The 10283-nt window shown below is 43.2% G+C and overlaps 1 long non-coding RNA gene and 2 gene segments (V, D, J or C); 1 reads left to right on the top strand and 2 right to left on the bottom strand.

The window, feature by feature from the left end:
• LOC122704603 overlaps positions 1-10283 on the bottom strand; it is a 331762-nt gene that overhangs the window by 226554 nt on the left and 94925 nt on the right.
• The window catches only part of LOC122704602, a 180795-nt gene that overhangs the window by 140457 nt on the left and 30055 nt on the right, over positions 1-10283 (bottom strand).
• On the top strand, positions 2914-9081 carry LOC122704664. Its single transcript, XR_006343909.1, has 3 exons — positions 2914-3203; positions 7666-7777; positions 8389-9081. It is a non-coding gene; the product is annotated as an uncharacterized LOC122704664 (long non-coding RNA).

Genomic DNA, 10283 nt, shown 5'->3' with positions numbered 1-10283 from the left:
TTGCCAACAACCCAAGCCCAAAGCTGGGGAAGCCAGGTCTGCCCATGTTGTAGGTGAGGGGAGTAGTGAGGTACTCTGCAGCAGCAGGATAGCTCCTATCCAAGAGTCTGCTTGGAATTGCTTGTGGCTAACATTCTGACATCACCATTGGTACTTAGGTGATGTCACTACCCATAGAAAGAGCAGTAGCTTGGCAGGTCTTAGAGCTCTACGTTTTGAGTCTTGCTTTGCAACTTGCCAGTAGCTGGGCAAGCTACATCTCTGAATCTTGATTTCATCATCTGCAAGTAGAGTGACTACCTTGTAGGGATGTTGTAGGTGGGAATGAGAGAACACACATGTGACACTCATCCCCACGCCCGGCACACAGTGGTAGGCCACCACAGATGGTGGTTTCTTTGCCTCATCTCTTCTGCTTTGTCATGGTTGGGTTAGTGACGTAGTCAGAGCTCCTTTCCTGAGTCATAGTCACCAGGAGAGATACAGAGCTTCTCATTCCAAGCCTGGCAGAATATTCCTGTGGGAGAAGCAGGGAAGCTGAGCTATGTCCTTAGGACTGTGATCAGGTAAGTTGAGCAGGTTAAATGGATGAAATGAATAGAGCCACATCAGAGTTGCAGTGCATCAGAGTTGAAGGTTTCCCAGGTGGCTCAGATGGTAAAGAATCTGTCTGCAATGCAGGAGACCCAAGTTCAATCCCTGGGTTGGGAAGACCCCCCTGGAGAAAGGAATGGCAACCCACTCCAGTATTCTTGCCTGGAAAATGCCATGGATAGAGGAGCCTGGTGAACTACAATCCATGAAGTCGCAAAGAATTAGACATGACTGAGCAACTAACACACACAGAATTAAGGAGTAGAATCAATAACTTCTGTGTCTGTAGGCAAAGGATCATCTCTTGCAGCTAAGGATGGAAGCCACATATGAGCTAGAGTCCCAGTTTTCTTTGTCCAATTGGGATGAAGAAACAATAGGTGGACTGAAGAAGCAAAAAGACCCCAGGGTCAGATCAAATCAACCCATACTGGCTACTAGCACCATTCTCTCTGATGGTCTCTGCCCCTCTGAGTCTTCAGTATCAAATATCCACTGGGTGACTTGAATATCAGTGGGAGAGTGCCAGAACTTTGATTTTCTCTATAATTGGAAGTTTTAAGACCTACCTTACCTTTGATTTGAGAACTCATCTACTCTCACCCGCTTTGAGTTCTTTGGGATAAAAAAGGAGATAAGTTTAGTGAAGGAAATACCTTTCCTTCCTCTTGCTCATTAGTCTCAAACATCTCACGTTAAGAACTTTTAACAGGGAAGTCAGACTCTGATGTTTGCCCATGATTTGTCTTCATCTCGGTATGGAAGATAACTTCTGTTTGGCCTGTTTCTAGCTGCTGTTTCTCTGCTCTGGCATTGGGTGGTTGGACAAGCAACCAAAGAACAGAAATGGAGGTGAATGAAGGGAGTGGAAGCTGCATTTCTGACTCTCTTGGTTTGGATCTCAGCTGCCTGGTACCCCAGGACGGCCTTCAGTAAGTGGCTTTTGCCCATCTGATTGATCTGGGCTCAGAACGCTCAGATGGCTGGAATTACTCTGCTTCTCTGATTTGTTTTTCCTGAAATGTCTGGGCACCACTGGTTGTTTTAAAGCAAACATTAGATATTTTTGGAAATTAGTGAGGAATTTCAATGGGTGTCAAGGAAAATCACAGTGTCATTTGTCTCTAAAAAGATTTTGGCTGCCAGTATTCCATCTGCGACTCAGTTACCCAGCTGCACGGCATTGAATGAAGCAGCTGTGAAGCAAAACAGCATGGAGGCAAGTAGGGACGCGTTACAGTTGTAATTCTGCTTCTGTCGCTGACTTGAGACCTTGTGATGTAAATAAAAAAACTTTTCCGTATTTAGTCTCAGCTCAGCTCCTTTAAGATGTTTTCCAGGCTCCCATCACCCAGCTCATCCTGAAATCTAGAGGTCTTAATTCCAGTCTGTGCCTTCCTTCTGGAACCCTCCCATGATCATCACAACCAGGTACTTGTCTTGTTTTCACATGTGTCTGACTCCGTTCCTCTGTTAGGTTACAAGCCCCACTACAGCGTGAACTCCAGAATGGTAGAAAGCTTGTGTTTCCTGCCTTGGTATCCTTGGCTCTTGAGATGGTGTTTGGCATATTGAGTAGACACTCAGCATATATTGTTGAATTAAAAAAATGAACCTCTCCAATTCTATAGTCTGAGACTTACGGATACTTGATGAACATTTATTAAATGGCTTTAACCTTCTTGTTCACCTTTTCTTCCAGGATCACGTAGGGAGATTAGAGGGCTTCCAGTGAGATGATGAGGTGGTTGGGACAGATGCGCTCAAGTATACCATGAGCTCCATCACAGTTTTCATTTGGTCCCTACAGGAAGAGACCAGGAAACCCACCCGTGGGCAGTGTTCTCCAGTCAATGCCTCATTCTCTAATAACTTTCTTCTACTGTATCCAGACTTCCTCTCCCTCTGATGGTAGTGGAAAATGAAGAACAGTTATTTCTCTTACTGAGACTGTTAGCGTGGTATAATCAGAGATCTTTGTGACAGAGTCACAAAGAATCTATTTCATTATGGCATGGCCTTTGAATTTTGGTTGCTCTAGGGAGAGTTGACTGAACTGATTTTTATTGGTTGAAAATACAGGAGGGTTCCTAAAGTTGTCAGTGTCCTTTAGGAAACCAGAATTTTCTGCGTAAGCATTCAGCAATTCGGGGGCTGTGTTAAAAATAACCCCAAGGTACCCCTGGGGAAGAGAAAACCCGGAAAGAAAGTGACTCACTCGCTCACCACTGTGTCAATCTGGGCCTGTCCCATCAGGGTTAAGACTTTGAAATCAGATTTCCAAAGCCAAATTTTGCAAAGGGTCCTTCTCTAGTTCTTTTATCCCAAGAAAAGCCTCTTGTTTTGTGTGATTCTGTGCACTTGAAGGACTGCTCTTGGGGGCGCTGGTGCTGATGAGCCCATATGCTGGCTGCAAATGAGAAAGCCAGCAAAACAGCAGGGGATTAGTGTTTCCACTGATGAATAAAAGCAAGATCTGAAGCCGCAGGAGATCCTGCATCTTCAGAAAAGAAAATAGAGAAGACAAGCCTGCTTATTTCAAGTTCTCAGCTCAGCAGTTCACACCCAGGAGTTTTCATGGGTGGTTCCATGAACAAACAGAGGCCAATGTGAGTGTGTATTTGTAGAGATTATGCACTTCTGAAATCATGGTATGATCTTCACTTGACAGTTATTTTAGGATGCCATAGAGTCAGGTGTACTTTGACTTGATTTATAATTTCTTTGGATATAGGAACATTTTCAGGTCATGTAGTATGCCTTACGATGTTGAAAAAACTAATTCCTTATTTATGATTATGTTCATAAGCAACTTTAACTTTTTTTCTGGCTCTACATGTATAAATTATTCCACTATCCATTTAATGGGTCAGGCTACTGTTTTATTTGAATATCTCATAATGTCTTGCTTTCTGCTGATTTTACTTTTTTCTATATAGGAAGCCTGTAATAATTGATCAGCATCCAGTAAAAAAGGTCCTGAAAGTCTTTTGAATTGTATTTCTGTGAATTCCCACTCATATTTAGCTTTTATTAGATGGGATGCTAATATAAAAACAATGCTTAATTGTCCAAGAGATTGACTTACTCTTTATCAGGTTGCTAAGGGCCTAGGCCAGCCCAATACAGGGATGCAGATATGTAGTGATAATCACCATCATGATCTCATCACCATCCACAGCAATAGCAGCTAAAACTTCCTGTGTTTCCTCTGTGCCAAGTGACACTCTAAGTGCATTACATGTAATAATTCACTTAACTCTTGCAACAGTCCTCTAAGGTAAGTATTATTATTATAATTATTTTATAACTGAGAGAGGCAAGGCATAAAGTAACTTGCCCAAGGTCATATAGCTAGTGACTCACTAAGTGGAAGATTGGGATCCAAAATTCAACAAGTCTGGCTTCCAAGTCTGAAGGTGAACTCAGTCATTGCTACTATGCTACCTACTCTTCACATGTATCTTTCTATTATCTATCGATTATTTATTTAATGTACTAGTATTTTACATATGTATATGTAGATGCTTAAAATCTTTCAGGCTGTTAGAAATGTTAGGTTTCCAAGGGTCTGTGATTAAGATGTTAATTGTTGGGTTTGATTTTTTTTTTACTGTGTCCAATTTGTTTGTCGCTCTGGGTATTGGGGACTGTGCTTTTATGTGTCAGGTCAAAGATGCAAGTAATTCAACAGGATTTAATTTTCACTTCTGGTTTAGCAAGATAAATGTGAGGAGGTGTTAACGGCTGAATACATTTTATTATTTGAGAAGTGCTTGTTTTGTATCTTTGTATTCCCATAGCACTTAGGATATTGATTTCTAAACCATGAGGGTCCTTTGGTTTTGAATGAATGAATCGATGAACGAGTGGAGGGAGTTTAAGATGATCCTGAACACCCTCTCTCTTGGTGGATGCCCTCTGAATTTTCTGTGTTGAGCTTGCTTGAGGCATACAGCCTTTGTCCTGTGTGATGTTAAGGGTGTCTCATGGTGCCTGTAGAGCTGGCAGTAAATGGCTTTGTCTCTTGGCTCCTCGTGCCTAATGGTTTAGGTCCTGGAGGATAGCTCTCTGTCTACAAACAACTGGTAAGGCTCCAATACCAGGGTGCCTTGAAAGGCATGGAAGGTATGAGTGAGCCTGTTAGTCTCTGCAGATATCAGAGTTATATTTCCCACCAGGAATATTACATAGGCATTGGCACGTCACATGCCTCCCAATCATGGCAGCTCTGTTGGAAGTTGTGTAATTTCAGGTCCCACAGAAACCATCGGCAAAGAGAAAAAGGATAGCAAAGGAGAATTGCAGCCGTTTACCTGGGAGCCAGTTAGAGAGGCAGGGCGGCCAGACGCAGAGCAGCCGCTACGTGGCAGCGCGGCAGTTCCTCCCGGCGCTGTTTACCGTGAAGCCTACTTTGCATGCACCAGGCAGTCAGGCCACCTTATCTGTAACAACCATGTGGCTGCTTCGTTGCTGCAGCCATAAAGGAAAGAGGTCTTCAGGGGGTGGTTGGTGCGTGCGCTATCGAAAGACACACTCAGATTTGTTCAAAGGCAACAGCCAACGGGCCCCTTTGGAGGAGCTCGGTGCCCCTCCGCCACTAGGGGCCTGCGTTTTCGCATATGGCGCCATTTCCTTATCAGCCCCCGGGGGGCTCATTCTCTGAAAGGAAACAACCAGGGAGAGAATCTTTTGTTGAAAGACATTTGGTGGGTCGTGATCCCTGGGGTCCTTGTTTCTGAGCTTCAGGAACCTAAGGAGGCGGAAAGGTAGGAACAGTCCTTTTCTTGAAGGAACGATGGCTAGCACTACCCTCCTGACTGGTTCTGGTTCTGGGACTTGCTCTTCAGAAGCCAGAAAGGGAAGAAGTACTTTGTTCATTTTAAAGAATCCATTCATCAGGCAACCATCTGTTCAGTGAAGATGTATTGAATGTCAGCTGTATACAAGCTTTGTGCTGAGTGCTGAGGATGCGGTGGAAAGGAAAACCAGTTGAAATTTCTGCCACCGTGGAGTTTAAAGTCTGGTGGTGATGTTTAACTTCAGAAATATACACGAAGCTGGGCAGGGGTGGGTTGAGGGGCTTCCAGGGTCTGCACAGATCCAGGCAGGGTTTGTTCCCAGTCAGCACAGCTGGTGGTAGGTTCACCCTGGAGGAACACAAACTAGAACTTTCCCTGGCAATTCCTGCCCCATCTTAGAGCCAGAGGGTTCCTTTTCTGCCTACCTTCCTTTATAACCATTCTTCCCTCAAGAAACAGTTCTGTTTGTTGACAATTCACAGTTTTGAGCTTTCTGTCTTTGCACTGTTATCTTTCTATTCTTGGAGTAGAATCAGATTGGTTGCAATTGTTCCTGCTGTGAGGATAACGGCATCTTTTGTGTGATGGTTTTCTTTTCACCGTGTCTCCAGTGACTGCAGAGCTAGGAAATTTTAATTTGGGATAAATAATAAGCTATCTTTAGGGCCAATCTTATTTTGAGAGCCAGGACTAATGGAGGTCACTGGAGTCTTTCTCTTTTATTGCTTTCCTCAAAGCCTTGACTCATACCTCTGCTTCTGTCTTCCCTCATCTCTTTCCCTCTCTCTTTCCTAAGACTATTCCTCTTTCTGCAAGATACTCTTTTGAAGAATTTTAAAGGGATTATGGGAGACTGCACAACGAAGTAAGGGGAGAGTCATCCCAGGATGGCTGGTTACACAGAAGTGCCATGCACACAGACACGCAGAGGTGGAAGGCTGGTGGTGTGGCTGTGGGTGTGCCTGCAGCAAAACCGGTGGTGTGACAGGGTGGCCAGGCACCCTCACAGCGGTGCTGATGATACCTGGGACAGTGAAGCTAGTTGAGAAGATTCATGTGTGTAGTATGATGGCCCTAGACTGACTCATCAAAGACTCCTGGGGAAGGTTGCCCTTGGTGCTGGGAGGTATGTAATAGCCTAACCATTTTACTAGGAAGAGGGCTTTGATTGACTGGCCGGGGAAGCCAAGAACTTATGATAGACTTTCTCTGGATCTAGCTCTCCTTAGGCCAAACTGAATAGAGAGAAGAAAAGATAACGGTAATCAAGTGATTTCAGTCCAGTAGCTGGATGCTCCTTCACATGCTGAATTCATAAATAAGGGTGGACAGCCAATTATGGAATGAGTTTTGAGGGCCCAGAAACTCCCTACCCTCAAATTCTGAAATTCTGTCATTGGAGATTAGTCGTTTGGACCATAGAAACATAATAAAAATATTCTTAGGAAGATCAACACTTTAAGTCTTAATATAGTAAAAACAGATAGAATTAATTTCTGACGACAAAGTCTTGAAACATACAAGCTAGAGAATCTTCCAGCATACAAGCAGGATGCCATTAAGAGGCCCTCTCAAAAAAAAAAAAAAAAGAGGCCCTCTCTCTCCCCCTTGACTCCCACTTATCATTCATCTGCTTTTGATGTCTCTTGAATCTGCTTTCTCTTTCCAGGTGCTTATTCCTGACCTTTCCATTGTCCATCTCAGCTTTCACACAAACTTTATATCTGAGCTCACTGCTTTGGGTCTCCAAACCAATCCTCTCATCCACAGTGATCTTTCTAAAACACTTTCCAAGCACATTGCCTCTTTTGTATCTCTGATTTCTTATGACTTCTCACAGGACAAAAATCCAAATCCTTTATCCTGGTTTGCAAGACCTTACCCCATCAGGCTACATCTCACCACAGCAGCCACTGCTCTGACCTGGCCATCAGTGCTGACTCATTCCCGCAGAGTGGATGCTCTTGTCCAAACACAGTCCCATCCACCTTCCTGAATTGCCTAAGCTGCTAACCCTCTTCTTGTCATGTCTTTCTCCAGTCCCTCCATTGGTCAAAATCCTTCATCCTTTAAGTCAGTTCAACTATAACTTCCACCAGGGAGCCTTTCCCCATCCTTCTTAACCAAACTAATCTCTCCCTCCTCTGGACAACTGTGCATTGTACTCTGACCAACATTTATCATGTTCTGACGTTAGAAATGAGTGCTAGGAGGGTCTTTATGTGTCTCCTATTGAAAACTCACCCTACCCTACCCCATTCTCTTACAGGTTTCAGGAAGGTCCATATGCTTGAGGAAAAGGTAGATTTTCCAATTGATTTTCCAAGGTCCACCAGTGTGCTCTGTCCAAAGTACAGCTGTTATGCAACAATGTCTGCCAGGTAGGCAATCTGCTAGTCTCTAATGGGAACCTGAAAGAACACTTCCAGCTGGATCACTTTTGGTGAATGTACTGAAGGATTTGACTCTGCCACTGGCGACACTTGGGGTCCATGGTCCTTTTTGAGGTCCTCTGTGTTCAACAAGTTCCTGCAGTGTCACTGTCTCCTTCAGGGAGTAACCCAGCGTGTGTGGTTTCGAGGGACTAAGATTTCCTACACTGCTGCCACAGTGTGAAAAATTAAATCCACCAGTTAGTAACCAGGGTTGCCTGGTGTTGGAGTTGTCAGAAGGAATTATAGTTTCAAGGAAAATAATCTCAGACACTTCTCACATGGGTCACAGTCTTAGGAGAGATTTCGAGTTTTTCCAAATCACAAGGCAGGAGGGTGTGAGGTCTGCCATAGATGTCAAACGTGGACATCAGACCTGGTATCAAGCCTCAGGCATTATCCACCCATCGAAGATCTGGACCTGGATATTCAGAGCCCTGAGTCAGGTCTGTATTTGAATGCAGTGCATTAACCCTGTGGGCTTTCCTTGCCTCTTGAGTCTTATGTATTGACTGTCAATCTCCTCTCTTATGGAAATTTCTGTACATTGTTTTTTCCAGGTATAGAACAGAGATGATGCCCTAGAGGCCTGTCCCTTGATCATATTGAAGACATCTTGAAAAATAACAGGCTGGGACATGCTTAACATATGATGAACTCAACTCCCATGAACAGTTACAGGAAAATGTTATTTTAGAAAGAATTTTTTTTTCCAGTTGCTCTAAGGAGAGTTTGCTTTGATTTACAACATTTTTGTGAGAAGAATGAAGACCCTGAAGACCTAAATTTGAACTGTAGGAAGAAATTTAAGTTAGGTGTTTTTATAAAGGGATATTTCTTTTCTTTATTCCTTCATTCCCTTTTTCCCTTCTTTCTTTCATTTTGCATTTTTTTTAAAACCAGAGGATAATTGCTTTATAGTGATGTGTTCCTTCTTCCTTCTTTCCTTCCTTTCTATCTTTTCTTTTCTTTCAGTAGAACTGATCCTTGAAGATTGTTGAGGCTGAGAGGGTTTTGTTGGTAGACTAGAGACACTAGATGAACTTAGAGCACTGTTGTTGAGAAAACTAGAGTAAGGCTGAGAATGAGTGTATTCACATCTAAAACAAATATCCACTCATTGTTGGGGAAAATTATGAAGTCTGCATACAACTAAATTCAGATGTACACTAAGATAGAAAATATTCTGTTGTTTGGCAGAAACCAACAAAATTCTCTAAAGCAATTATCCTTCAATTAAAAATAAATCAATTAAAAAAGTATTCTATTGAGAAAAATTAATTTGTATCTTTCAAGTTAGAAGTGGAGGGCATATTTTCCTCCAAATATGAATATAGTCAAAGCTATTGGTGTCTCATACATTATATTTTAAGACCTAATAACACCGATTTTGCCTTTTTGGGCCATGAAGACCAGCCTCTACCTGAGATGGTGGAGGGTTGGTGAAGAGCTTCCCTGGAAGGAGTAGTTTGTCTCACTGTCAGTCATCCCAGGGCAGCAAAAGAGCTGGTTTTGGACTCTGCACATGAGGATGTGGGAGGCCTGCAGATTTTTACTGGGGGCACTGACTGGTCCCTGCTATGTGGAAGTCTGCAGGGAGACAGGAAGAGGTTGGGTTTGGGGTCTTAAAATGTGCATTTCTTTCTCTCCGCTAGCATTTAGCTGTGCTTTGAATGATTAAGAGAGCAGGCTGTGTCCACCGCCAGGTGGAATCCATTGGCAGTAGGCAGAGGGGACAGCAGCCTGGAGAAGGGTCTTGTGGGATGACACAAGGGGGCCTGAAGGAAAGTTCTGGTTCAGTGAAGTTGTGGAGCCCCATGGGGACCCATGGTGGGATGAAATGACCATAAGTCCCCTGGGGACAGAATGGATGCTCCACATTACCATGATAGAGCCTGCTAGTTATAAACTGAATATTCATGAAACGATGTCAGTATTTTGTAATCCACAGGCTGATGAGATCTGAGGACACATGGGTGATATAACGAAGGACTTCTGAAAGTAAGAGATCTGAAACTCTTGAAGTGGTGTTTGAAATAGCGTTTGTACAATGACAACCACTGCTTTAATTAATAACCTAATTATCCTTGGCTGTCTTCAGGACTAAAAATGCACAGCAACTAATTGATGGCTTAAAGTTTAGGTGTTATAAGAGCTGGAAAACAGGAACAAATCTGAAAATGGCCAATCCCAATTTATGCGTATATATGTATGCATGCTTCTTCTACCCATTCATTGAACAAACATTTATTGTCAAACACTGTGTTTACTGCCAGGAATATAGAGCTTATTAAGACATTACCCTCAAGGAGCTTACACCTGAGTGGGTAGAGATAGGTAGGACTCTGCATCCCCATTCAGAGAGACAGATGGTTCCTGATTAATGACACGATGAGACAAATTGTCGTCTCAGTCTTTCCCAGGGGATTGGAGCCAAATCTACTTTCTGGTGAAC

Source organism: Cervus elaphus, chromosome 12 (assembly GCF_910594005.1).
Source record: "Cervus elaphus chromosome 12, mCerEla1.1, whole genome shotgun sequence".
NCBI lineage: Eukaryota > Metazoa > Chordata > Mammalia > Artiodactyla > Cervidae > Cervus > Cervus elaphus.
Note: the sequence above shows the minus strand (reverse complement) of the source record. Positions and strands in the feature narration are given on the sequence as shown.